At 47.3% G+C, this 5738-nt stretch overlaps 1 non-coding gene across 1 annotated transcript; it reads left to right on the forward strand.

The window, feature by feature from the left end:
• The first annotated feature begins 989 nt into the window (after positions 1–989).
• Trnat-agu lies at positions 990–1061 on the forward strand. Its single transcript has one exon. It is a non-coding gene; the product is annotated as a tRNA-Thr (tRNA).
• The last annotated feature ends 4677 nt before the right edge of the window (positions 1062–5738 follow it).

Raw genomic sequence — 5738 nt, forward strand, 5'->3', positions numbered from 1 at the left:
CTCCCTCCTCCTCCTCTCCCTCCTCTTCTTCTCCCTCTTCCTCTTCTCCCTCCTCCTCTCCCTTCTTCTTTTTTCCCTCCTCTCCCTCCTCTTCTTCTCCCTCCTCTTTTCCCTCCTCCTCTCCCTCCTCTTCATCAGCTTCTTCCTTCCCCTCTCTGTTCCTCTAGAGGTCCCCAGGGCACACATGCAAAGCACTGCTAAGTAACATCCCCAGCCCAGAAACTTTCTTGAAATGACAATAACCTGCCCATTTCATCCCTAGACACTTTTCCAAGAGAAATTCTATCCCTTGGGTGGATAGCAAGACCCACTGCCGATACCAAACCCTGTAGGCACTCAAGTTCACTACACTTACATAAAATGGCTTAGTGCTTCATGCAATCTGCACACAAGCATCTCGCCATTATCTGAAAACCCCTTTAAATCTGCTCTAGAAGCTGGGCATGGTGGTGCATGTCCACAAGCCTCACACTCAGGAAGCAGAGGAAGCTCACAGTCCGTCCCAGACAGCCTCAGCTACATAGCGAGGCTCTACCTCAAAAATCTAAAAATAAATAATTTAATGAATCACCTTTAGATCATGTATAATGTAAATGACTTTGTGTGTATATGTCAATATACATATATACATGTATATACTTGTGTGTACAGATGAACTCATCTGTGCATCTGTGCAAGTAGGTGTCAGAGGTATATTTCTCTATTACACTCCATCTAATTTTTGAAACAAGGTCTCCCATTTAGCCTGGAGATTGCTGTACTGGGAGACTAGCTGGCCAGTGAGGTTCCAGGACCTGCCTCCATCATCCACTCCCACAGCACTGGTGCTGCAAGCATGCACTGCCATGCCTGGCTTTTATGTGGGTTCTAGGGATCTGAATGTGTGTCCTCAAGGTTGTCCAGCCATCATTTTATCCCCTAGGCTATTTTTCCTGCCTCATAAATAGTTATTTTAGGGACTAATAACAGGATAAGAAAATCTGCTGACTGGAGGTGTAGCTCAGTGGTAGAGTGCTTGCCTAGTATGCACGAGGCCCTGGATTCAATCCCCAGCACTGCCAAGAAGAAGAAAAAAATAGAAGGGGATAAAAATGAGAATATATGCATGTGTTCAGCACACACAAAAAATTTCCCCAAATATTTTGTTTTGTTTGTAATTATAAGTATAGATGTGTGTGTGTGTGTGTTTTTGTGGGTATGTGCACTTGAGTACAGTTGCCTGTAGAGGCCAGAAGAGGGCGCTGGATCTTCTAGATCTGGATTTAAGAGACAGCTGTGAGCTGCTTGACATGGGTGCTGGGAACTAAACTCAGGTCCTCAGGAAGAGCCCTACATGCTCTTAACCATGGAGCCATCTTTCTAGGCCCTCCCCAAACATTTCTCATCTGCAGTTGGCCATTGGAGTAAAACTCACAATATGGGAGCTGACGACGTATGTCATTAATTTCTTCTCAGTTTTATTTCAATGATGTCATAATGAGGGAAGGAGAGAGATATAGAAATACACACACACACAGAGACAGAGGGAAAGGGAGAGAGAGAGGCAGAGGGAGAGAGAGAGAGGCAGACAGACACAGAGAGAGAAGAGAGAGAGTCTTCTGTTAGTGTGTCTGCAGCTTAAGAATGGTACACACTGGTGAGCAGGTCAGACAACTGGAACACACACTTCCAGAGGGAATGGAAATAGAGTGGCCTTGGAGGACGGTGTGGCAATTTCCTATAAAGGTGAACACATACTCACCACACAACACAGTCCTTCTACTCCCCGGCGCTCACACAGAGAGTGGACCTTGTGCACCTGTTCGTTTTGGAACCTTACTCACAAGTGTCTCTCGTGACAGCCTAAGTAGGAGCAGTCTAAACCCCTATCACTTGAGGAGAGGACAAAGGGACTATGGTATATCCAGAAGACAACACAAGATGCTGTTCAGAGACACAACTCACAACCAATACATCGTGGACGAACTGCAGAATTATCTATAGGAACATTATATGGTTCTAAGGGAAGGTGGGTAGAGACAAAGTCCCCAAACTGGATAATTCCATGTCTGAAACTCAACTCATCTAAGGAGGGTCAGGTGACACAAGTCTATCGTGCCCAATCCTTGAGAAACTCAGGCAAGATCACAGATTCAAAATCTGTCCAAGTGACAGAGCCAGATCAAACCAGCCTGGGCAGCTTGGTGAAACTGGAGGGCTGACAGTGACAGCAATGGTGACTGGTGTGAACCTTGCCCTGGCCTTAATCCCTTGTGCTACACACACACACACACACACACACACACACACACACACAAACGCATACATACACACTTGCATGCACACATGCGCACACGCATACGCAAGCAAACATGCACACACAAGGGTTTTATGATTTGACAACACTGGCTGGCCAGCAATCCATCTCCTGCTCTGCACCTCTCGGATCTGCCTGTCTCTGCCACCTCGTGCTGGGGTTACAGTCACACTGAGAGAACTTTAGAGGACAACCCCTTCCATAAAGATAGGATGGGCTGGTGATTGTCCCAGACTGGAGGAGGGAGGGAAACTGACTTCTCAGGGATGTGTTGAGAGGCAGTGGAGATAGGAGCAGGGAGGAGTGGGTGCCAGGAAAGGTTAATGAAAACATTAATGATTACGGAAGTTCTCCAGTTCAGATATTTTCATCGGAATTAGCCAAACTACTAGTGGATACATTTTATCTTATACAAATTATAGTTCAAAAAAAAGGACTCCATGGGTGTCAGTAAATCACACTTACCAAGCAAAAGACTCTGAGTTCAATACGCAACACTGAGAAAGCAGGCATGGTGGCGATACATTCCTGTGATCCCAAAACTCCGAGGTAGAGGCCAGAGGGTCAGAAGTTCAAGGTCATCCTCAACTACTTAAGTTTTAGGTCAACCAGGAATAAATAAAAGCCTATCTCAAAATTTTTCTTTTAAAGAAATGAATGAAAGAAAGAAAATTATACCTTAATAAAAGATTTTTAAAAACCATTTTGTATTTCTGTAACTAAGTGATTTCTAGTCTTAACTCTACAGGAAGGCAGTCTCGAAGGTTCTTATTTTCATTTCGTGGGGGTAGAAACTGAGGCAGCGAGCTATGCATGCATCTCAGCCCTGCACAGGCAGCTCCCTGAGGGCCAGGCTGCCTCAAACCTGCCTGCCGCTCTGCAGGGACCATGTTGTGCCTTGTGAGGGGGTCAGATGAAAAAACCAACGATCTACCAGAGCCAAACTCCTTCAGGAGGACCCTCTTACATTTACATTGTTTTCTGGGGCTCCCTAATGTCCACGTGCACTTTCTAGAGGTACCATTACAACATGCCATCGGACTGTTTCCTGTAAACAGGAAAAGAGAGAAAGAAAGAGCACATGTATGCATGAGTGTGCATGCACATGTATTCATGTGTGTACAGGCAGAGGCCAGAGGTTTCTCTTCCTTTAGTGTTTCTGAGATAGGGTCTCTCACTGAACCCTGGAGCTAACCACTTCCCCTAGCCAACAAGTGGCTAGTTGTTTGGCTAACAGCCCCTGGGATCCTCCCTGCCCCTACCCCCCACCCCTCACCCAGTGTTGGGTTCTCATGTGTGCCATCATGTGGGTGCTGTGGGTCTCAACACAGGCTCTCTCTAGGTCTGTGCAGCAAACACCTTACTGAACAGATCATCTCCCCAAGCCCGGGAATTCTTTTTTCACACTTGTGCAAGCTGGACGTCTGAGCTAAAAGGAAGGTGGGTATTGGTTCCTTCTGAGGTCTCTCTCCAGGGCTTGCTTCCTTCCCGGGCCTTTATACAGTCATTCTTCTGTGTCCTTTGGGGTGGTTTTTGGTTCCTTACAGGAAGAATCTAGCTACTGCCTGGGACTTGCCAAGTACAGCAGGCTATCCTGGAACTTGCGATCTTTCTGCCTCGGACTCTCAGGTGCTGGGATCCCAGGCTCACACCATTCATGCTCACCTCCTATTAATCCCTCTACTAGAAGGACACACCCGGCAGGCCAGCCTTCCTGTGAGAAATGAGTGGTTCTGGTACAGACAGAAGCCCAAGAGCACAATAAAAACACAGATGGGCTTCCTGGAGGAAGGGGAAGTTTGTGCACGCCGGAGGGTTGTCATTTCCTACAGACTTAATAGCATGCCCCCCTGCAGGAAGTTTGCCTCCGAGTTGTAGGCCACTGCGGGATTTCATTACTGGTGTTAAACTATTGCCTTGGCTTTCTTGTCCTACTTGCATAAGCTGGCACCCTCTCTGTGCCCTCAGAGTAAATAAATAAACAAGGCAAGCCTCACGATGATTTCTTTAAGGTGCCACTAGCTGTCTGTGTGTAACATAGACCCTAGTTTGACAGTCTGTCCACTCTGGGGCCTTATCAGACTGAAACTTTTCTCTTTTTCCTCCTCTGCTCCCTGTACATAGTAGGTGCTCAAGAAATATCTGCCAAATGGATTCACTTGCTTGGATCCTGGGAAATTTCTTGAAAGTGTTCTTCCTTCCCACAGGCCAATCCACTAACAACTCTGACTCGCTTTGTACCAGGCACGATGACCACTGTCCCCAGCCCATGGCATGAAATCCTCAGAATGGAAGCCTCACTTCATAAACAAGAAAGCAGAAAGGGGACAACCAGGAGTGGTGGTTCACACCTTTAATCCCAGCACTCCGGAGGCAGAAGCAGGCGGATCTCTGTCTGTGTGTTCAAGGCCAGCCTGATCTACAAGAGTCCAGGACATCCAGGGTTATTACAGACAGAAAACCTGTCTCAAAAAAAAAAAAAAAAAAAAAAGAAGGCAGAAAGGAGTCAGGGTCTGTGGATGTCAAGGTCGGGGCCCAAGGGACAGCAGGGGCTGGACAGGGGCTGCAAATGAGCAAGACCATCCAGGCAATGACCCCCTTCCAACTTCTGGCTATGGGAAGTGCTAGGAATTTTGAAAGATCATGGGCTTCTGTTTTGGTTTTTCTTTTTTTTTTCATTAGTTATCTATGTGTGGGTGGGCGTGCACATTCTACCATAAGCATGTGGAGATCTAAGGGCAGCTTTCAGGACACAGTTCTTACCGTATTGAGGCCAGATCCATCTTCTGTTACCCAGTGTCCCACATTCGCTGGCCTGCAAGCTTTTGACTGATTCTCCTGTCTCCATTCTCCATTCGCTGGAAGAGTGCCAGGATTACAGATGAGTTCTGCTGAGCCTGGATCCTTTTGGGGGTGGGGTGGGGGTGGGGTGGGGGGGTGGGGTGAGAGGGTGTTCTGAGAAATAAACTCAGGTTATCAGGTTTGCATGGCTAGCATTTTTACCCACTAATCCAACCCCAGAGCATGCGGATCACCCTGGGTGAACCGAGAAGTCCCATGGAAAGCCCCTTGCGTGTGGCCAGCTCTCATCTAGAAATGAGGATCTCTGAGCCTGGGTGTCACAGTCCTCCCCAGGGGTCAGTCCCAAGCCTCATTCCTGGGAAGGAGAGGCTGCCGGATGTCCTCACTAATGTACCAACTATTATGTGTCAATCACTCCACCAGTAACCTTTCCTACAGAGCCTCCTAGACCCCACTTTTCACACAAGAAATTTAAGGCTCTGAGAATGAAGAAGCAACATTCTTAAGATGGTTGTGCTATGAATCTGTCTGCTGGTGGAGCAGTGACAGTCTGTAAGCTAAGACATGGGGCCTTCTAGAAAGTTCCCTGAACTCATTCTCTCTCTCTCTCTCTCTCTCTCTCTCTCTCTCTCTCTCTCTC

This window comes from Mastomys coucha, unplaced genomic scaffold, assembly GCF_008632895.1.
Source record: "Mastomys coucha isolate ucsf_1 unplaced genomic scaffold, UCSF_Mcou_1 pScaffold18, whole genome shotgun sequence".
Lineage (NCBI taxonomy): Eukaryota > Metazoa > Chordata > Mammalia > Rodentia > Muridae > Mastomys > Mastomys coucha.